Source organism: Anser cygnoides, chromosome 4 (genome assembly GCF_040182565.1).
Source record: "Anser cygnoides isolate HZ-2024a breed goose chromosome 4, Taihu_goose_T2T_genome, whole genome shotgun sequence".
NCBI lineage: Eukaryota > Metazoa > Chordata > Aves > Anseriformes > Anatidae > Anser > Anser cygnoides.
Genome location: NC_089876.1, coordinates 79,486,296 through 79,510,580, shown reverse-complemented (window position 1 = coordinate 79,510,580; position 24,285 = coordinate 79,486,296). Strand labels below are relative to the sequence as shown.

The 24,285-nt window shown below is 36.1% G+C and overlaps 1 long non-coding RNA gene across 2 annotated transcripts; it reads left to right on the top strand.

The window, feature by feature from the left end:
- Window positions 1–1,607: 1,607 nt before the first annotated feature.
- On the top strand, window positions 1,608–23,899 carry LOC106038623 (uncharacterized). Of its 2 annotated transcripts, XR_007164285.2 has the most exons (5): window positions 1,608–1,901; window positions 3,632–3,748; window positions 16,933–17,085; window positions 21,939–22,008; window positions 22,301–23,899. It is a non-coding gene; the product is annotated as an uncharacterized lncRNA (long non-coding RNA). The 2 variants fall into 2 exon arrangements; XR_007164288.2 differs by lacking the exon at window positions 22,301–23,899 and having other exon boundaries at window positions 21,939–22,294.
- Window positions 23,900–24,285: the final 386 nt, after the last annotated feature.

Sequence of the window (24,285 nt, the reverse complement as noted above, 5' to 3'; positions counted from 1 at the left end):
GGGCGGCCGAGCTCCACCACAACCGCTCTCTCACTCCCCCTCCTCAAAGAGGAACAGGGAGAAAATACGATGAAAAGGGCTCAAGGGTTGAGATAAGGATGAGGAGATCACACAGTAATTATCGTGATGGGCAAAACAGACTCAGCATAGGGAGATAGTAAGATTTATTACCTATTAGTAACAAGCTAGAGAAGTGAGAAACAAAGGAAAGAAACCAAAAGCACCTTCCCCCCCATCCACCCTCTTCCACCTCCTGCCCCTGAGCAGCACGGGGGAACGGGGTTTATGGTCAGTCTATAGCACTTCTCCGTCGGTCACTCTTGTCCCCTGTGCTGTGGGGTCCCTCCCACGGGATGCAGTCCTTGCCGAACTGATCCGGCGTGGGCTGCCCACAGGCAGCAGCTCTTCAAGAACTGCTCCAGATATGGGTCCGTACCACGGGGTCCATCCCTCTGGAGCAAACTGCTCCAGCCTGGATCCCCCACGGGCAGCAGCTCCTGCCAGCTCACCTGCTCCTGCGTGGGCTCCTCTCCACGGGCTACAGGTCCGGCCCCGAATCTGCTCCGGCAGGGGTCTTCCACAGGCTGCAGCCTCCATCAGTGCAGGTCCACCTGCTCCACCGTGGTCTCCTCCACCAGCTGCAGCATGGAACCCTGCTCCACCGTGGTACTCCGTGGGCTGCAGGGGGACAGCCTGCTTCACCATGGTCCTCACCACAGGCCGCAGGGGACTTCTGCTCCGGCACCTGGAGCACCTCTCCCCCTCCTTCTTCACTGACCTTTGTGCCTGCAAGGCTGTTCCTCACTCTCCCAGCTGCTGTGTGGTGCAGCATTTTTTTTTCCTTGTCTTAAATATGCTCTCACAGAGGCGCAAACCAACATCACTTATTGGCTCAGCTCTGGTCAGCAGTGGGGCCCTTACCAAACATGACGCAGCTTCTAGATCCTTCTCACAGAAGCCACCCCTATGGCCCCCTGCTACCAAAACCTTGCCACGTAAGCCCACTACAGATGTTCAGGGCTCAAAGGGCTGTAACTGAAATTATATTATTTATAAGAAAGGAAGCTCTGTTGAATCAAACGGTGCTTAAAAGGAACATTCGAGAAAGGGTATTCAGGCATGCTGATATCCAGGGGAGCAGAGAGACTACTGCTGTTCCGTATGAAGACTTAATCAGTTAAGACAGTTGTGCTCCCTTTGCAATCAAGGGGACGTGAAAGAAAAGGTCAGCTTCAGTATAAGAAGGCAGTGCAGAATGAAGTACTATGGAAAAGGAGCAGTTTTTATATTTCTGGACATTTTACTTTATTAAGTTGTAGGATTTCTTGATATTTTGACCTTTTTTTCTCCTCCTTGCTTCTGATTCCTGGGCAGTGGGTCATTACAATGTGATTCTTTTTTTTTTTTTATTACTATTTCTTCGCTAATTATGAAATTTTAAAATAGGTAATCTCTCTATAACTTTCATCACAGCTTCAGTATATTGCAGAATATTGGTTCTGAAAATAATTTTAATCTTCAGTGTTTTGAATGAGCCATTCAAGAATTAGTCTTTGTCAAGACAATATAGTGCTCTTTGACACAGAAAAATAGTGTATTATTTTAAAGCTACTATAAAAAAAAGTTATTCATTAAATACATAAACTTTATTATATACGTTTCATATTCTAAAACTCAAATTACTAATTAAAAATCTTCTCAATGTGTGTAAGAAAAGCTAGATAAACAGAGATCAAAGATAAGATAAACTAGCTAATCTGTTGTTGAGTTTTCAGGCTGTAATTATTAACTGTCTACTGACCTAAGGGAGGTCATAGTCTTCAAGACAATACCTGAGGAGAGATGAAAGCAAGGATGATGGTGTCAGAAGCCTGCACACCAATTTAGAAGATAAAAAAGAGGTGAGGACGTATTGTAAACTCTGCCAATTTCTGGCACAATGATAACTTTGTCACCGTGTTCTGAAACTCCTTACTGGAGGTAAGTGACTATTCCACAAATAAGAAGTCAATTTTGTGTCCCAAAATAGCACTAAAAGAGAAGGATGGGCTTTTTATTTAGTAATTTTATGCTTATCTGAAATACTGGTTGCTGAGAACTTTGAAGCATTTGGAGCCAAGGCAGAGCTTTAGACTTTGCCTTTGTCCATAGATGGCTATAGGAAAGTTAGTAAATGAATGTTATGTTCCCTGTTCTCTTTTACGGACTTGATGGTATTTTAGTTCACTATAAAATAGTATAATTTTCAAATGAGTTAGGGATGGACTTGAGCATCTTCAGTGCTGTGGATGGGTAATCTCACATTGACGTGTTCTGTACAAGGAATACTGATACGATTTTTATTTATTTATTTTGGTTATGTGTCTCCTGATGCATTTAGAGATGTCTTTTGAGAACATACCTTAGATCATATCACCAGCAGATTTCAAAGCCATTTTGTGAATACTAGCAAGGTGTAGGCATGAGATAAGTCCCTGGACTGCCATTTAGCAGGACCGAAGCATTTTGGGCATGACCAAGAGCAAAAATGTAGATACCTGATAACTGATTTTGCAAATATGGGTACCCAGAATTCGTGAGCAGCTTCCAGTCTTAGAAATACACACTCAGCTGCTAACTAGGCCTAAAATTTATATTTACGTTTAAGATGACTTGTGAATTCATCCTACCTGTTACCTTGTGTGTCTAATTCAAAGTATGTAATATATCTTCCTGATATTTTAAGAGCTCTAACTTACTATCTGCATTGATGTAGGTAATTAGATGCATACCTTCTGATCACTGATTATAAGTACAGTCACATGCATGACATATTATACCTTAAAGTGCGGTAACAGGTAAATCCTGTATGAACTATTTTAGTAAAATTAGATTCATTAAACCATTTCAAAGCAATTCTTAGGAAGAAATATATATAGGAGGCTTGAGTGTGTCACAGTTCAACAGTAATGCAATTCAGTGCAGTAACCTCTTTTCTTGCATATGAGTTTTCAAAAGAAGAAATGAAAGAGTTCATTTTCAGGAATTCCATTAACTGAGGTAAATCAGCCAAACATCTCTTCTCCTATACTAGCCATTTATTGCACTATGCAAATGATTTTTAAGGCTAACCACGCAGTTTTCTTTGGAAAATAATGCAGGTTGAATCAACACATTTTTGCAATTCAGATGTCTTGGGGTAGACAAAACAAGTCTGTAAATAAATGAAATATATCTGCATGCATGAAGTACACAAAAAATGAGAACATGTGACACTGTTTAGAGGAGACCAGCATTTTGTATACACAAATAAACTTCACAGTAGCAACTTGAGCATGTTCTGAAGTGCAATGCTTTAGGCCTCTCTTTGCTTAGCCAGGGAGTAGGATTTAATGCCATGACAAAAATTCAAGCAGTGAGGCAAGGTGTTGATACAAAATTGACTGCTGTATGAGCAACACAGGGATTTAGTTTTGCTTTTCTCTGAAGCACTGGCACAGGCAAGATAGCAGACTTTATGCACCAATGCTCTGATAGGGTATAGCAAATCTCATCTTTTGAAAATTTGCTGCTTGCATGGCTATCAGAATAAAGAGATTTTAAAGCACCTAGCTATAGGTGCTAGGGTTTTTATCTTTTATTCTTATTTCAGCTCTCTGCTGCGAAGGCAAATTATTTTCCTCCAAGAAACAGATACCTTATGCAAAGTTTATCATATTAAGTAATGTTCTCTCAGATCTAAGTCACCGTTGGAGGACAAGAAGACAGGGTGAGTCAGAAAATCCATTTTTATCTGGAATTTAACGCCAACATGAATATGTCTGTATGCTTGATACTAAGCAAGCTGTTGCAATCTGATTAGAATAACTATCTTCCATAGACAGCTAGAGGAAAAGAAAATAGAAGCAAGTGAAAACAGTTACAGGACCAAACAGGTAAGTCTTGGTCATTAATGGGCAGGAAAGAGCATTCAAATGCTTCCTATATGGTGTATCAGGGTTTGTTACTGCATAATCTCTAATCAGAGGAAGAGAAAGAGGAGGGCAGATAGGGGTTTCTTGGTTTGCTGATATGTCTCTGGAAGAATGGCTGATGGTTTGCGTAGATGCTTATAAGAAGGAGTCTAGAAAGAATAACTCAGTCATGAAATCTCCAGGTTTCTCTATTCTACCTCAGTTTGTAAATCTCTGTAATCTCTGCAACTGTACTGAGATAACAGCATAGGAGAGGGTTTGAATCAGTTACTACAAATAGTAGTGTGACAAACAGAAAATGAAACTGTTAATTCTGCAAACTTGCTCTTAATTCTAAGTAGTCTGGACTACTCTAGCTGAGGTACTTCTTTCATAACAATTATAAGCATTGTGATATTGAAATATTCTGAGAATATGCAAGGTATGGAATGTGAAACAAGCAATGCTTACATAAAGCTTTAATGTTGTTGGGCTGTCTAGCATAAAGCTGGGAGTGTGCTAACAGGCATGGTAATTCAGGTAACCTGTGAATTTCAGAGCAGGAGGTCATAGCTTTCAAACCAGTCTTACCCTACACCTAAAAAAAAATAAAATAAAAATTCAAGGCTCGGTAGCGTTGGCAAGTACTTTTGCCAGTTGAAAAGACTAATAGCAAAACACCCATGCTTCAGCTGGAATATACACAATTTTAGTTTACTAGTGCTTTGGTTTGTCAGCCTGTGAACTCATATTCTGTACAGTATCGTTTGTCAGAAGTCCATTTCACTTTTACAGTCCCTCTGGTTTCCTACTGCTGAATTATGTTTTTCTCCAATTCTTTTATATAGGAAATTCTTGGTAAGAAAAGTAGTATATGGTACCAAAGTTACTATGTTTCTGATTGGATTTTCTTTTTCTTAGAATCATAGAACAGCCCAGGTTGGGAGGGTCGCTGAACGATCATCAGATCCAATCTTTCAATAATTTAAATATTAACTTATAATAATTATCTTTTGTTTCTATCCTGTGGAGAAATGAGTTTAAAATTTCATTTTTTTTTTCTTTCCAATTGCTAAAACCATGAAAACCATGAAAAAAAAAAGTTTCAGGGAAAGCACTGTGTTCTTATTTGCCCATGAATTAGTTAAAATATGGCTATATTGCTCCCTATCCAGGTTCTTACTTTAATTTAATTTGGTAGAGTTTAAAAACCTCTTAATGTGAAATAGCTGCCTCCGTGATAAGTAAGACTGCCTATTCACTTGTGTTTAAGTGATGGGAGTGTATCCCAGGCTCAGTTTAGAAATTTGCTTTTAAAATAGTAATGGTTCATTATACAAATCCCATTTTGTGTCTGTGTGTGTGGTTTTGCTTGAACATATATAGGAAGAAATTCCATAAAATTTCTTATCTGAATTTAATTTGTATTTTAGAGCTCAACAGGGTATGTCCATTATTTTTTTAAAGGCATGAAGGACATAGTCTCTTGTTTTGGGACGGCAGTCATTTCTGTTTGTTTTCTTAAAATGCTTAGCACAGTAGAGCTGTGGCTCTGAAGGGCAGGAACATTTGAATAGGATGAATAATTAATAATTTATATAACTTAAACTGATTCAAACCTGACACAGCATGGAGCTTAACATTAGAACCAAATTTGTCCTCAATTGTAAGTATAGTGGCACTCTTAAAAAGTTTTGCTGTTCAAGAGCTCCAGTCTGAGATGTGTAAGGGGTTTACATGGGGGATGAGCAGTTTTTAAGATTTGGCTTTCCCCCTGTGGGGAGTCTTACAGTATTATGCAGGAATGGTAAGAGGTAGATGGATGTAGAATGTAATAAGGATTTGGAAGATTAGTAGATTGCTGCTGGGAGAAAAGTCTTCTGATGTCATGAAGCCACTACTAGATAAGGTAATGGAATAGGCTGTGAAAAAGGGTGTTGTCGTTGCATATAATTTTCTTGGAATGCAGCTGAGGCATAAGATTTGCTATGACTAATAGGATTGAAACAAAACAGAATACAGACATTCTTCTTGTAAGTTAGTGAGGCATCTTTAGATCCTTGGTCATCCCTGAGCTGAGAGCTCACTGTGCAAGGCTGAAAGTGAATGACATGCTCTAAAAAGATTTTGGTCTTCGTGACTTTTGGAAGGTGAATGGAATGTAATTCCTTTGCTCATTGGGACTGCATATTTTAGTTTTGTTTCACTCCAGTGTTTCTAGGCAGTGCTAAAAAGGTGTGTTATTTCCATCAGGTTAGATGGCACTAGAGACTGAACTGATTAGAATGGATGGATATATGATTTGTAAAAATAAATAAATAAAGATGTCAGGCAGTTTTTAAACCACATCATAAGCAATCTCAACAGGAAAAGAGAAACTAAATTACTGTTAAAATTTCAGAGATTATTCCTCCAGAATAACAGTAAGGCATGCTATTGGACAGAGTAAACCATGGAAGCTTCTTGGGCTATTCTCACAACTTCTAAGGATAAAAAGAGAAGCTCATAACACTCCATCAGACTGCATTGCACTCAAAGTTTTTGTGAGAGGAATTGGAAAAAAATGTGGGTACTGTTTACTATATTCCTTGAGGTAAATTAAATACACATTTGTGCTTAAAGAGAGTTAATGAACAACTCAGTAGTTCAACACTAGTTGAACTAATAGTTCAACTACAACTGGTAGTTCAGCTACTAGCGTTGAACTGCTACTGCCCTAAGCAGTTCAGCAAGAAGTCTGTGACACCACAGCATGAGATGATTCCTTATATACTATTGTGCCAGCATCAATCAAATCATTACAATTCAATACTGTAGCATTTCTTATCCTATCTGCAAGGGAATTTACACTGTCTTATGTGGAGTTTATGTGCTTCCAGCATTCCTGCTTCTGCAGTTCAGCCTGGTTGTGGAGGCAGGCCCTTATATTGTCAGGCTATATCATTCCTCAGTTTTGAATTGCCATTGATGAGCAGTTACAATTTGAATTTTCCCTTCAATATAAAAAGCCAAAATTATACTGCTAATCTAATTTTATTGCTAATCTAATCTAGACTAATTAAATCTAATCTAATAAATACAGCAAACCACTGCTACTAGCATTTCAGTTAGTGTTAGTAGCACTCCCCGATCTGGCCAAATGATCTAATTACCACAGAAGTCTCATTAATAATATAGTTTAAACTGTTATATAGTAATACCAGTACCCTTCCCCCAGTGGTATGCTCACATTCCAATGGTCCTCTTGCTCCTAGGGTGGTGCTTCAGTGTTTGTTTCATGCAGATATATTTTACCTACATATGTTGATTTGGTGAAGATTTGTCAGAATTGGCACTAGAGTAGTAGTTACGAATCTAATGGAATCCCACATTAATGCTCAGTGGACTAGTATAGTATAGAGGAAGGCAGAATACGGTATAGGTAACTTGCTGATATTTATTAATAAGATAATAGAACAGGTGGAAATATGAGCTAAAGATAAGTCCGTAAGAGTGTCACTGTGTAGAGAAAAACACATGCAGCTCCAGTATTACTAAGATGTCTGAGTTAGAGAGTTAGTTTGGCTTCTTTTGAAGGTGTGAATAATAGTACACTGTGGATGCATTTTTAGAAATGTGTTCCTACAGTTATTTCTGTTGTGCTGTCAATTCTGTTAAATGTCTCTAGAGAGATACAAAGAATCCCCTGAAGTATGCCCTAATCCTTTCTTGTGAACGTGCTCCTCTTTGCTAATGTTTGACTATTGAATATCAGCTGTTTGCACCTACTGCTTTCTCTTTTACTTCATGAGAACTACTTCCCTGAATTTGTTGACTAAAGGCACTTGTTAGCTTTTGGTGTTACTCATTTATTTCCTGACGTATTATACTGAGTATTATTGGTTACACGTACCTGATTTTTTTCATTTCTTTCCTCTTCCCCCAGTGACTTTAAAACTACATAAATGTACTTTCAAGATGTAGCAGCTTTCATGTGAGAAACTGCAATATTATATATCCAAACTGCTGAAAGTATGCATTAACTTAAATTTGAAATGTGTAATCACATCTCACCTGGAAAAGCTTTCCTGTGAAACTGGTAGCAAAGACATAGGTTTTAGGTTGTTTGAATAAGTGCTTGGCTTCCTTAGCTTAGAGTTCTAGGGTACAATCACCAGTGGAAAAAAAATGATCCATGGAATAAATGCATAGTCATAATGTCTGGTTCTCTTAAAATTTGCCTTAATTTTCATGATCTAAACAGATTTTAACCTAGCTATTGAAGCAGAAACTTGCAGTTCAAGTATAATCAGCTTTTTCTGCTGCATTTACTGGGGACATGCATTTATATCAAGGGTTATGTTTTGCAGCAATTACAGTTCTTCCTGTTCTGCCTGTTTTCCCACACTGGCTGTGTACCCAGCACACCCCATTCTGATCCTTTCCTCTGGTTGTATTGTATTACCTACCTTCTGCACACCTTTGCTTTCACATCAGATGGAATAACTGAAATAGAAAACTTAGGCAAAAATGTTCTTATTTGGTTTACTTCATTAAAATATTTTTGTAATTTCTTAAATCCACTTTATGCTTTTATCTTTGGCTAAATCCTAGTGCTGGAATACAGCAAATGTTGTAAATCTGAGTGGAAATGCTTCAATGAACATAAAGTAAATATGTTTAGAAGAAGACTAATCACCACGCTTCTACAAAAACACTTAAATTGAGCCTGTGAAACAATATGCCTGATAGTGCTAACTAGTACCTGTTGTTTGTAATGCTTAGTAACTTTTATTTATTTATTTATTTTTCCCAAACTGAAAGGGCACTTGGCTATCTGATGTGGTCGTGCTGTTAGTGCAACTTAATGTTGCCATGCTGGGGCATGCACAGATGACCAGTTCAACATTTTCTCTCCATTTATGCATGTGATTATGGGGGAAAAAAAAAAAAAAAGAAAAAAAAAAAATCCTGTCTTAGACTGAGACAGGTAAGTTAGCATCTTAAACCTGATTGTGGATTCTAGGTGTCCAAAACGCTGTGTCTCTGGAGTAGTCCAAATGGCCCTTTCCTGCTTGAATATGACGTGAATGTCGGTGGGACTGCTGGTGTGAAGGACTGATCTTAAATCCTTGCCCAGGAGAGGCAATGAATGAGCAGGGTCTCCAGAGGTCAGAGTTAGCAGGTCATGATGTGGAGCTCAGCTGCATTTTAACTTGTCTCTCTCCCTGGAGATGTAGTAGAATCACTTAATCTCCTGTTTATCATGCTGGGAACACCCACCAGTAGGTCCCCAGTGAATGGACTACACCTCAGCTTGCTCTTTTCCGTGGTAGCATCCTGAGATGTGTCATGTAGAGTTAGAGGGGACAGTTATTCATCTCATCATTGCAACCCTTATGCTTTAGCAGACCTAAAATAAACTTTTTTTTTCTTTCTTTTTTTTCTCTTTTTTTCCCCTCCCTGGCTTTCAAAACAGTTTCTCAGCTGGTTGTCTGTAAAACTACTGCCTCCTGGGCTTTGTATGTATTTCTATCTAGTTCCTCTAAAACATCAAGAGGTATTCCAACTACAATGTGGCTGGATAGTTGCAAAACAAGACCGTAAGAGATTTATAAATAAGACTTGAGCAGCTGGCTGCCAGCCTTATTTTCAAGCATCTTTCTTTGCTCTGCATGTGTTGTGGAAGTGAAGATGTCTGTTAGGAAAGGTTTCCTTTCAAAAACAACAACATAACAATAATAATAATAAAACAATCAACCAAAATCCATAAAACCCCAAAGCAGGACATTCTGAGAATGTAGTGTTAATGTTTCTTTGTTGTAACCAGACATTATTTAGCATGATTTTCGATATGATTTAACTGAGGATCAATGGATAAAAAAATGTAAAATCTGAATGCATAAGGGAAAAAAGAACAGGAAAATCTAATTATCTTCCCTTCCAGCCCCAAGTCTCCAGATGATTGGTGTATAAAGCTGGATTGACACAAAGAATGAAATATCAGAACAGATCGGTTTCCTGATGCAGCAGGTGAAAGGGGGAAGACCCACTGATTTCTGCATATTGAATTTTATAAATGTTCTATGAAGGTTTTAATTCCCAAGGAGAAAATTAGGGATTGGATTTTACCCTCAAACTCTTTCAGCAGGAATTCTTCTCTTAGGACAGAGCACCATGCAGATTTCATGATGGCAGGATGCACGGATACAGCACAAAGCCGTACCAGGGTAGGTTAAGAGTGGACATTAGGAAAAAATTTCTTTATTGTGTGGGTGGTCAAACACTGGCACAGGCTTCCTAGTGAGGTGGTTGATGCTCCTTGGCTGTCAGCATTCAAGAGGCGTTTGGACAATGTCCTCGATAATGTGTTAAGTTCTGGTTAGCCCTGAAGGGGTCAGGCAGTTGGACTAGGTGATCTTTGAAGGTCCCTTCCAAGTGTTCTGTTCTATTTGTTGTTTATAACTGTGCCTCCCCCACCCCCATGCTCTACTCATGCTTACATAAACAGTTTAGATGAATAATGTGTTGGCATAGCCTGAGATCTGTGTTCATCTGAAGTACAGATGATTGCCATATCAACATTTGTAATGCGCTCGAACATCTTTGTTGGAATTATAGGATGCAGCTGTACGGCCAGCTCAACTTTTCAGTGCCAGGAGGTGATGCTGAGCATGCAAGTGCACACGAGTGCAAATATAGTACCTTCATAAGCCTACCCCCAAATGTGCAGATGTTCCTGAATACCTTTTTACTTTTTACCAGTTAAGACCCCTTATGGACTGTGTTTCTGTTGAGCACTGATGGGAGATAATTGTCAGAGGGAGTCTTCTTTCCTCTCCACAACATTTACAAAGCAGGATCTAGTCAGAATACAGCCTCATTTGGTCAGACTGGGTTTTATTATTTCTGTCTACTCATGTCCAATATCAATATTGCTAAAATTAAATATTTTTTCTGTTATCTCTAATTTAATAGACTAGTACTACGTTTTTGAAATGTTACCTGTCCGCTTAAAAATGAAGGAAATATGTACCCTCCTCAAAACCTGAAAGTCTACAGACTTTATGGCATCTTCAACTAGAAATAGGGAAGTGGATGAGAAAGTTGTGTTCAGAGAGGTTAAGTGAAACCAATAGGAAGCTGTGTGCTTCAGCAGTCAGATCTGGATTAGTGCAGTGATGTTACCGAAATATTTTCTATGTCATTAACAGACAAGTCTGATTATCTCTCCTAGACTCCATACAGTCCTCATATATGAAACTGAATATTTAACTGTCTTGTTGTTTCAACTCATATTTCTAAGAGATGATATGAAGGACCAGAAGCTATTGATATATGAATAGATATAGTATCCTTCCTTAACGCTTACAATAGGTTTACTATGCCTTTTTTCCTCCTCATTCTTAATACCAGGATCACAATATAGGATCAATTTAGTCTCCTTACATTCTAATTTTAGCAGAGCAGCAAGAAACAAAAATTACTGTAGATGACGTTTTATAATATTTCAGGCTGTGTTGACTGCAGTGAAAATCCAGATCTTTGAGTGCACAGATATGCCTTTAAGCAGTTGAGTTTTGAGGTCTAGTATCAAATGCCTAAAATATGTCTCTATGCTTTGTCATGTTCTAAGGGCATTTGTTCAACAAAATATTCTTCATCCCTTGATCTCTTCACCATAAATTGCTATGTCCTTCTGGGTATATCAAACAGCTTCCTTCCTTCCTTCCTTCCAGCCTGTACTATTCTTGTACAACAGGAATTAAATTAATGGAAAAAAATGCATGATGCGCTAATATTTTCAGTCAGCCCCTATACTGGATTCCAATCTTTGGGTCAGATTGTTATCAAGTAGTTAACTGTTTAACCAACTGAATGTTCAAGCATAATCAGGTTGATCATGTTCAAGTGCTTGAAAGTTCAATGCACAAAGATAAACAGGATAACAATTATCTTCCTAAATTCCTTTACATGAACCACAGGAGGTGCTTGTACTCAAGACTAGAGTCCTGAATAATTTGTATCATCAACACAATTCTGTTTTTAGCTTCATAATGTGTTTTGGAAAAAAAAAAATGAGCATGGAAATGATTGAAGTCAATTTTTATGTTAATCCTCAGACTGCTGTGAGCAGGAGTAGGAGATGAATGTGATTTCAGACTTTCAGCAAATGAAAGTCAAGCAGTTAAAATTCTGAGCTCTGAAAATGCAAGACAACTGCTTATTCCAGGTATTCATTATAAGAAGATCCTAGTATATCCCAAAGATTAAAAATGAATGTTGTAAAAGAAAATTAGTTTGCAACTAAGACAGAAAGAAAACATAGTGGCTAAAATAATGTTTTCTTCTTTGTTCTTTAGGATAGGCAAAGCTCTTGCCACTTACATATCATACCATACTCTTGTTGCACCTCTTAATACATTTTGAAGGTGTTTCCATCCAATAAGTTTTGTATGTGGAACAGTGGGGAGAGGAGGAAATGAAGGACTCTTGTAACCAAAACAGAGATCTTGGGAAAGAGATAGCGTGTCATTTCTAGCTGGTAACAGTACAAAAGGCTTGGAATGCGCCTGTATACTAGAAATATGGCATTAAATTGGATTTTAGACAGGTTTTTTTTATTAGCCTTTGAATACACATGATATTTAAATATTTGGTATATGTATCTCTGTAGTCCTTAGTTGTTTATCCTCAAATAATAAGTATTTTCTTAATAAGAAGGCTCTTATGTATAGGTGTATACATATTTGGTTCAAGGCACAGGTAATACCACAACCAGTATTTTGACATACTTTTTAAAAAGAATATCTTAGGATGCACGTAGGCTGAAGAGGTAAAATCTTGTAGGCCTTGATTGAGCAAAACTGTTCATGTTAATGAAAATTTGCATGAGGAAGGACTGAAGGGGAGAAATACTGAATTGGTATGAAAATTAAGTTCACAGGATTTTCTGATGATAAAGATTCAAATCGTTGTTTTTTTTTTTTTTCCTTCTTCAGCTTGACATCCAGGTGAATTGTTCATTCACTGCTTAGCAAAGATCTTATACAAAGTAGAAGACAATCGATATTAGTGCACTGTTTTCCAGAGCAGTGCTCGAGTGTTGCTACAAATGTATTAGATAGTTTATGAAGTTCTAACTTCAAATGCTCCCAGCCTGAAGGTAATATATCTATCATCATCGTGGTATTGGGCACACAGGTGATTTATTAAACACCTGTGGCTCATGTGTTGGAGGTATTATAGGCTAGATGCCATGGTGGATTACTCCGAGCAGCACTGAGAATCAGAAAAGCACAGAAGATTTTTTTTTTTCTTTTTTAATCATCTTGAGTCCTTAAAGGCTTAAAGAAATTGCATGAGTTAACCATTCAGACATGGGAAACTCATGTGAACCACCACAATTGAAGTAATTTATGCTTAATCATCATAACAAAGGGCAGATATGTTAAAACAATAACGTAGGTATAGACATTGCTTATTTTTTAATGAATATAGTTTCATACTTCTTTTTCCAGTGGAATCTAAACCAGTTGTATTCATGCAGTTAAAGTATGATTTTTATCCAATGGGAACTTTTTAAAGTTGTTGTTTTTTACAGCTTAATTTTAGAGGAATATTCTCTTCATAAAGGTCACACACAAACGCTACGAAGCACTGAGGTCCCAAATGCATTTAAATAGGCATGTTGACATTCCTGTTGTGTGTGTAGGCTAAATAGAGCCCTGTGTGTTTTTTTTAATGTTTTACTAAAAAAGGAAAAATGTTGTCCAATTTAGATATGCTTATGTTAGAAATTATAATAGGTGCTATTGTTGAAGCTTTTTGTTAACATTTAGAGCTAGGTGTTTTGTCTGACTATTAGCTTAAAAATTTTACCCTGTTGTCACATGAATTTGAAATACTTTGGCTTGATTCATTTAGAATCTAATGAAATTCAGTTTCAACACAAAGCTTAGAAAAATCTAAAAGGAGAAAGAAAAAGAAAGAGACCAAAATCCAAAATATGCTTTTGTTGTTGTTGTTGTTAATACACCTTTGCTATCTGTCCTCTAGAAGAAGCACATGATCCAGTAATAATTACACCATTGTTTGGCTGATCATTGAAACAGGAAGAAATTAATGAAGTCAGGTAACAAGCTGAACAAGTTTAAAACAGTGTTTTTTATTTCACAGCGCTTTTAAGATAGGGCTTCAGAAAAACTGTGAAATCTTGTTCCAAGACCTGAAAAAGTAGGTTGCTTCAGAGGCTTGAATCAAGCCTGAATTCCCCATTTTCTTGATTGTACTTCACATATTTTTGTGATCTTTCCAGTTGATGGAAAGTTCCTTGGTGACAGTAGATGATGATTCGAAGTATGGAAATTTTCCTGGATATATGTAATTTAAACATTATCTTTTAGTAGACACAGATTCTTGCTGGTAAACATTAGTTCAAAATAGAGATCTAAGTACAAGAAGAAGTTAATCATAATCAACAGCATGTAATGATTCCTTCTGTAAATTGTCATTGATTACACTGAGGATTATATGCTCCTCTGGTTAATGATTCGTAATGCAAATATGAAAAATGAAGTGCATACTTATTATTTCTTGTATAAATACATTTTCTAGTAAATGATTTGCAAAATTCTCACCCAATCTGATATTTTCTGAACAATTGCACTTGAAGGCATTTGTCCAAAATGTTTCTCTGTGAATTTCAAGTGCATTTCTTCTTCCTCTGAAATACTTAGGATATTCAACATCCTGTTAAAGAAAAACAACAACAAAAACAACATATTGTATATTGTAATAAAGAGAGCTTTCACAGGAAACAAATGTTTCATGTTGTAGGTGAGAAGTTTTACATCTTAATACGTATTAATTGAAGATATTTCTCCCACGTGCCTGGTGACAGGACGAGGGGGAATGGGCTAAAGTTGTGCCAGGGGAGGTTTAGGTTGGATGTTAGGAAGAACTTCTTTACTGAAAGGGTTGTTAGGCATTGGAATGGGCTGCCCAGGGAGGTGGTTGAGTCGCCATCCCTGGAGGTATTTAAAAGACATTTAGATGCTGAGCTTAGTGATATGTTTTAGTGAAGGACTTGTTAGTGTTAGGTCAGAGGTTGGACTAGGTGATCTTGGAGGTCTCTTCCAACCTAGACGATTCTGTGATATTTTTGTAATTGGTTTTGGTTAATATTTGTAAGTAAGCAGGTGTGAATAGCAGTGTGTAAAAGACAGTGTTTTGAATGAGCTGGAGGTTTCAAAAGGTGTACCAGAAAAGGACCTGATTTAACGTTATACAAAATAAAAAAACAAAATCACCTGATAACAATGGTGTGTAGTTTCTTGGCTCATACCTAGCATCAATCACAAGTTTAATTAGTTTTAATATGGCATTCCTCTGCAGTTTCACCTTGTCTTCAGTTCAACCTACTTCTATTCAGATGGGTCACTTTTCTCACTAGAAATTTGTCCCAGTTGTCCTTGATTATTTCTCACACATAAGGATCTCCTAAGCATAAATGACTACTTTTACTTGGGGGTTCCCATGTATTCCAATGCTTTTTGGTTTTGTATTCAGTATGATCTGCATTCACTAGGGAGCAAATACCTTCTCGGAACCATTTGAGAGGTACCTCACATTTGTAGAAAGAGCGCTCCAGTTGGTAATTTGAAATAAACAGACAAACAAAAACCCATTGCCTTCTCCCCTTCCAAGAAAGAATCATTTGAAATTGTTTCCTTGCATAAAACTTGTTAGTAAGTTCTCCATCTTGTATGACAGTTTCCAGTACTTTCTGTGGCTAACACAAATGTGGTGAGAATACAAGGTACCCTATGTTCTCAGGCAAAAAGACACTGTCAAAGACTAAATTGTCAAAAGAGAAACTGTTAATAAGTAAAATAGCAACAATCCCAATGACCAGATGGTGCTCATAGAAAACCTGAGAGAATTAATCATTTTGTTCTGTAGGCTGGTAGCAAAAATATGTTTTCTATATTTAAATGAAGATACTTTACTGAACAGTTTCAGAGTAATTGCAATTTTCTTAAAACTTTTTGTCAAAATCATATTAAATAATAGTAGGCCGTGTTCCCAGAACTAGGGAACTTGGTTCAAACATTAAATGATGGTAATTTAGAGAAACTGTTTAAATACAGGTAGAAGAGAACACCAACTTCTTTGGAAGAACAGTCGATGACAGCTTCATGCCTTCTTTCAATACTGTCTTTTATTTAGTCCAAACCTTTCTGTCTTCCTTTTCTTTCCTGTTGAATGTTTCTCCTTGTGAATGATATAGGGCATTATATTGTGTCATCATCTGGCCAGGTGTTTGGCAATATAGAAGACTTAAAAATAAATATAAATTAAAGTATTAAAGAAAAAAATTGAAGTAGACTGTGCAGTTGTATGTTAGAGAATAATATATTTTAGTATTTTTTAAATTACTCTTTTGAACCCCAATCTCAGTGATACCCCACAGTGTTTTCAGAAGAGCCATGATTCTTAGCTTGAAGAATCCTAATGCATTCGCTATTGCTTTATACACCAGATCACAGTTTAGATAGCTATGAAAACCTTTTTCACACTTTAACACAGTTTTCTGTTTTCATCTTTAAAATGCATTTTATGACTCATGAAATTTCTTGAAACTTCTACTACAGAATTTGAATGCTTACTAGTTAAAGTTTATATTTTACTGAGCTTTATATTGTGTGATATTATATTACACAATAGTGTAAGCTTTTGTTGGCTTGCACTCCCTTGCTGTTGATCATTTTATTTATTGTGATTTGGGAAATAAATAAATAAATATTTTAAAAAAAAGAAAAGTAAAGAAAAAAAGAAGAAGAACCAGAATGCGCCTGTTTTGTTTCCATTGTCTGGCTAAATTATATGATGCCCCTTCCCTTCATTCCGGTGCTATTGCTAAGCCTGCAAACAATAAGAGACACTATCAAAAATACTTATTTCAGTGTTTTAGCGCAGAGACATTGCTATTAATGTTATTTTATATTTTATTTTTCAGTTTTTTACTTTTCTTGTCACTGCTTGATGGAGAAGTGTATATTCTTTTATTCAGAAACAAACAAGATCCATGAAGTTCTTAAGCATAAGAGATGCCCCATTGGTCTTCTCTGGATTTTCCTCATTATGTCTGGATATACTGAGTCTATAAAATGTAAGAGGTACTTATTGCAACCTAGTACTTCTTGTTGTAAACAGCAGTGATTCTGTGATTCTCCAGTTATACATTAATCTCTTTCAGTATTCTGTTGCTTTCTAGAGTCAAAGTAAACAAGAGATAAGAGTTTCTACCATTATGGGCAGGCAGCTCTCTTCTTTTTTTTTTTCTTGTCTGTCTTTAAAATGACAGTTCAACTATAAAGCTTTTTCAGAGAGAACGTTTTGTCAATATGTACACATAGGTACATAAATATTATTTATCTCTTAAGATAATAGCATTATAAGCATTATGCCCAGGGTACTCTGAGAGTATTATTTTCTCCATCAAATGCATAGGAGAGGGATTTATTTTATGAATAGTGTAAGAATAAATATTTTTATACAAATTATTAAAGAGGATAGGTATGAACAAAAGTTTGTTGGGATTGCTACCCTCTACTCAAACTAACATTTTCAAAAGTATTTGGTAATGAGGTCCTTCATTCTTGTCAATAGTAATAGAGTTTTTAATGAGTATTTAGGCCCTTAAGATTTTTTTGCCTGTCTATTGTTTAATTATGGTAACAAAATTATTTTAAAATTATCTATACCTATTTGTGGATTTAGGAAGCAATGTGTGATTTATGCTAGCTATTCTTCAGTCTAAGAAATGTAGTGTTAAAGGTAGTGGAGAATAAGCCTCAATTAAAATCAAAGACAAAACAAACATTAGTAAAACTGATAGTATGTCATGTAATTACAGTTATGTTGAGCCATAACTTTACATAGGCAGCGAGATTAAATCAGCATAAAATTAATATAAAAGAATCAGGTAAAGGAGAAAGGGAAGCTTTTTTTTTTTTTTCCTTATATGTAGCCTATGTTAGACTTTCAATTTATCTTTTTGTCTCTCTTGCTGCTACAACATTGACTTTTTTGTTTCTCCTTTGTTCTTCTGTTGTCACAAGTTCTACTCAAATCAGTGAATTCTGCAATTTAATTGAAGATATTACATCAGTCATGTCACACACCTTTCTTTCAGTAATGAATGTCTGTTTCTCTAGTTTACTCTTGTACAACATGACAAAAACAAAAGAAAACAAACAAACAAATGAAGGCATTGGCTGATCTTCCTTCCTCCTCCTTTTTCCTCATAGGAGAGGAAATGTTTCTGATGGATTTACCCTTGGAAGACAAATGAGAACATTCAAACTTTTGTGGATTGGAAATCAATGTGCATAAAGCAAGAAAAATGGGCAATGTTATCAAGCAAATAGTTTACACAGTCTGTGAACTCCAGGAAAAAAAAAAAAGTCATTTTACTATCCTGAGTTAAGCTGGCAAACTGCAGCATTATCAATTCCAACTATATTCCCAACTCTTACTGGTTTAGATATATACCTTTCTTTTAAAACATTGCCCTTTTTGCCACAATGCACAGTGCTTGTGGTTGCCTTACAGTGGTCCCAGATACGTATTGGTAGAAGTTTAGTGCTTTTTTGGATGCTACCTAATTACTTTTTTAAAAAAATATGGTCAACAATAATATTTTTCTCTGTATTTGAAATAGTTGCCCACACTTTGTATGCCAAATTTTTCATCTTTCTTTTTTAAAGCTTATACTGTGAAATTTTCTCATGTTGATATGCTCAGGTCCCTTATTGGGAACTGTATTAGGGAAACTATTTGTAGCTCACCACATTCAACTAAATCCAGTAGAGCTCTTTCATGATGAATGAGTCCTATAACCAATTATAGAACAGAACATTTGCTGCTCTTTTACATCACAGAATGTGACCTTTGCATTGGTTAGGCTTTGTACCTGTTGATAGTGCTTTTTAAGCATAAAATTGTCTATTCTAATTCTTACCTATTCTGTCCTGGTGTCTTCCATGTGTAGAATGTAATTACAATGTGTAATTCTGCAGAATATCTGTTAAGTGAAAAAGTTTAGGTGGAATCTTGGCCCTATTAAAGTAGATTAAAAATGCCATTGCCTGGAATGAAGTAAAAGTCTCTAATTGTGGTTTTGTACAAAATAGGCTAAGAAGAAGCACAAAAAAAATGTTCATCAGTTGTGGTTATTTTTTATCTCAAATGTAAGTTGTCCAGAGAAACTAAGCTTAGACTGCTTAATTTCCATGGTTTAAAATCTTATGACCCTTTCAATAGTAAATTCTCAAATTATCCAAAAGAAAATTATGAAATCTGTCATTGAAAACTCCAATTTGTTATAAAAGAATCAAGGGTGTAAATCTCTAGAAAATAGTCATTTCAGTCAAATCAGGCTAGATTTTTTGGCACTGAAGCTCTTAGTCTCTATTTGAAAATGTGTTCCTTTATTTATGAGATTTAAGAGTTTAATGAAAATAACTGCCTTGAAGAGGATGCTCTTTCATTAATGCAGAAGTAACTGTAGGTTAATTTTAAAGGACTTTTTGCAGTCAAATTATTTTGATCTGCCAGAAAACGTACTCAGATCTATATGAATATTTTACCTATTCACATTTATTTGAATAACAGAAAGTCAGACCATTTGCTTACTTATTCTATAAAGAGACATTAGGTTTAAATTTCTAAAAGCATACTGCTGGCTTTACATTTGTACATTATAAGTAAAATTACAGCTACCACAGAGAAAAGGTTTGGATTATTCTCTAGGAAAACAAGGTTGGGCATTCTTTATGGGACAGAGAAGATTCTAAAGCTAAAAACAAACAATGTCTACCCCTCTTCAGTCTCTTTTCTGGAAGACACTATCCACATTAGCTTGAAAAATTGACAGGATAGCATATAGGTAACAAGTTAACCTTATTCCTTTGCTTGTAAATAATGCTACAATCAACTTTACAAATTGAGTTCTATTCTCTGCTTATCTTCTGTTGTCAAAAGAATTTAAAATCTGCCGAATTGAAAACACGCAAACAAAGCACACTTGGTTTATTTTGTCTGGAGTACATAATAACTTCCTGAGTTTGCTGGCCATGCTCTTTGAAATAAATTATGCTTGTTTCATAATATTGGACGATATATATATATATATATATGTATATATATATCATCCTATATATATCCATATATATACACCTATCTACAGGTATATATACCTATGTATATAGATATATATACCTGTTGATAGTATAGCACCTTGTCACGCACTTCAAAAACGTTTGTGAATGCTGACAGTTCTAGAGTCTTGAATTTTGATTAAGGAATAAAACTTTGAAAATACTGTTTGCTTCTCTAAAATGTTCATTACAAATACCGTTATTGCACTTTGATTTTTGTTTCCTTTAATCATCTTCATTGCTTAAAGGTGAAAAGTCAAATTAAGTATTAGGAGTTACTGGGAAAGTAGTAGAAAATATTCAAACCCATGCCCACATCTAGAATAATGCATGCAATTCTAATTTCTTTATCAAAAGAAGTGCATTAGAAGTCTGGAACAGCTTACAGGAAGCTAAATGGTGTAAGACATAAATAGGTGTCCATATAAAGATACTTTTACTGATGTGGAGGAAGAATATGGAGTGAAGAAGGAAACAGAGTAGAAGCAGTATTAGAATTGTGTTAGAAATGGGCTGAATTCAGAAATTATAAGGTACTTATACATCATTTGCAAGGTCATTCATATGTTTCCCAAGGGACAGTTAATCGAAAAGTGACATAAGTTTTTAGTTTTCTGTGATTCAATGAAAGCAGTGTTTCATCAAAGGACACACATTCCTTTATGAGCATGAGGTTGTAGCATGTTTTTTCTTTCTTCATATTTGATTCTTCGGTCAACTGATTTAATTTTTTTTTGCATTAATATCTAAAGCTGGAAATGATCAATAGAGATGATTAATGCAAAAATGGCCATTATATCAGACAGTCTGTGATATGGATTATAAGCGACATACAGGAATGAATAAAAGGCTGAATAATGATAAGGAGAGAACTAAACAATAATGGAGAAAAATGTTTTCCCAGACTAGCACACACAATTCAAACCCATGGATACACCAAGGAGGAAATAAAATCTTTAGGCATTTTCTAGCCTCTAATAAATCACAGAAAATGAGTCAATCTTCATCAAACTATGTTTCAGAAACATCAGCAGATCTCCTGGAGTGGTTTCTGTTTTGGGTACTTAGGGATGAAGGAGTGAGAGGTGTTCATTTTCTTAGAAAATATAAGGAAAAATATTTTCCGCTGAAAGAAAATGTATTCCAAATTAAAGCATACATAAAAAAGTTTCAATTAAGAAAGGTTAAAAAGTTTCAATTAACAAAGGTGGCCTTTTTTATAGCAACTCTTGCTGGCAAGGCCAGACTAAAGACTGCATGGGGACAGAAACTTTTTAGATGACAGTCTTCACCTATTGTAGACAATGTTGTTCGTCACTTGAAAATATCCCATTTTTAGACTCTTTCCAAAAAAAATGGAATTTAAGGCATAAATGTCATTTGCCATAGATATACAAAACTCATATATATCATTGTGATAACAGGTCCTAAAAAACAAAACTTTTTTTTTTTTTTTAATTAAATATGCATCCTTCACTAGTAATGACTCGGGGTGTGGAGAGGGAGTAAACTCAGCTGCTATTTGAAAGCAGTAAGGATGGAAAGAAAAATGAGGGATTACACATCTAGTAGCTTGGGCCTTGACTCAGAGTTCACATATTGATTGTTTTAGAGCCATCTTCTGTTCTAATTTCAGAGACACATTTGATTCTCTTCACCCAATGTGTATATGGAAATACTGTATCTAGCAGTAGCAGAAAATTTCCTTGCTTATGTTAAACAGTTATGTAAAAATAGTCTATATTATATGTGGATTGTATTTATTTATTTATTTAAATTGTATTTCTGTTTTCTTTAAAAGGGAAGAGAAAGAGATTAATGAATAATTGGACCAGACTCTTACTATCAACATCAGTAAGGAAGATATCAGTGTAAGTTCAATGTAGTGTAAAGGAACCAAGCAACATTATTTTCTCAGATAATAGAATGATTATGTAGCGAGATCAATGCATGTTCATGGGAAAGGCTGTTGGAGTCATCTTACTGCAATATAGTTTTGCTTTGTTGGTCATGTCTTTCTCTGCTCTTATCACTGGCTTTCCAAGTTCTAGTGAAAACCAAATCAATTTTATTTTTTAATGAATGAAATGATTTTTCAAGTAAAACGTAAGAAATAAAATTACTTTCATGTCTTACTAATTTATTTTTGATTTCTCTTTGCAGTGCATGTGCTATTTCAGAAACTGAGTGGAATTAGCTTTTTATAAGTAACAGTATTTTTGATTATTACTATTCTTTTTGGGGTAATTTCTATGTCAAATGTTTATTTCTTGTGCAAATATTTGCACACACAAGGAAAGCTTAAGCTGAAGGACCACTATCTAGGCCCTAAATACTGTTGTTAGTGTTGCAGGGCTAATGTGAAGTATAATCTTGTGGTATTTCTTCGTATATGTGAATTTATTGTGAAGTCAAGCACTGAGTCTACGCTTTAGTCCTAGAAAAAAAATGGTTTGAAAATGCAGAATAATGGGGGATTTTTCTAGATAAAAGTGCCTGGAATTTGTTGGATTATTTGCAGATGGGACTTTGAACTGTGACTTTGAACTGTGACTTTGGTTTAATCAATATATTTATGAGCCTTAGGCCTCTGTGCTCTTGCCTTTTGCCCCACCTTAGTATTTTTTTTTTGACTGGATGTCCACTTTGAGAAATGATCTGTCCTTTCATATGGACTGCAGGGTATGTGCCATATTTGGTATTATTTTCATTAAATTCTCTCTACTGTATGAGTTGCCTTACAACCAATGCCTTTTATAAAGAGGAAAAATAAAACTGTCAATGGCTTGCAACAACTTTAGGGACTTTCAAAAATATCCTATAGAATCCTTGTAGGCTTGTCAGTGAGAGGGAGGTGTTTAGGAAATAAAGGCTAGTGGTTGGGAAAGGCTTTTATTAATTTCCATATCTGCTTGTAAAGGAAAAATTAACAAGTCAATCATAAAACTATGTAGTTTTTCTTCATGATAGATAGCAAGAATTTATTTTATAAACCAGGTAGATGATCTGGAGGAAATGATAGAAAAGGAAAATGACCTACTATAAACGTGAGAATGGCTGTGAGAGACCAAAAAGACAGAACAGAGAAGAAAAGGCAAATGTGATTGTAGAATATGTCCAGCAAGATATTTCCAACAGACAGAAAAATACTACTGAACAAGATTGGTGAGATCTCATTTAGGAAGCCATATATGGTCCGAGTCACCAATTCAAGAAAGATGGGGCCTGGAGAGATGCAGAGAACCTAGAAGGGAATGAAAAATTTTTGAAAGAATAAAAGTGCTTAACAGGTTTAGGCACAAGGGAGACTGACAAGAGAGGGTATTATATGTATATTAAAAATGTGTCAGAAGTATGAATACTAGAGAGAGAAGCAGTTTGAAAGGTAGAAGACATATAGAAGTACATTTCAACTAGCCATAGATACACCTATTCTGAAAATTAAAAGTAGATTTCTAAATATCAAAAGTTGCAAAGTTTGCAAGTCTCCATAAGAGAGAAGTCAAATGTGTTGGGTCTGTCTGGGATGGAGTCACCTTTCCCTGCAGCAGCCCACACAGTGCTGTGCTCTGCACTCGTAGCTGGAACAGCACTGGTATCACTCCAGTGTTGTGTCTATTGCTGCATAGTGCTGGCACAGCATCAGGACGCCCTCCAAGCCCCCAAGAGCCAGCAGGCTGGGGGGGAGCAAATGATGGGGAGGGGACATCGCCAGGGCAGCTGACCTAAACCAACCAAAGGGATATTCCATAACACCTGATGTCACACTCATCAATAAAAAGGGGGGCTCTCGTGGGGGAGAGGGTTGTCCTCCTGAACAACCACTACGTGTTTTGAAGCCCTGCTTCCCAGGACGTGGCTGAACATTGCTCGTTGATGGGAAGTAGAGAATAACTTTTTTTTCTTTCTCTCTGTGCTTCCGCGCGGCCTTATTGTTTCTTTTGTTTCTTTTTCTCCCCATTCCCTTTCCCTTTAATTAAATCATTCTCATCTAAAAAACAAAAACAAAAACAAAAACAAAACAAAAAAAAACAAAAAAAAACAAAAAAAAACAGCACTGTACCACACAGCAGCTGGGAGAGTGAGAGGAGTGAGGAACAGCCTTGCAGGCACCAAGGTCAGTGAAGAAGGAGGGGGAGAGGTGCTCC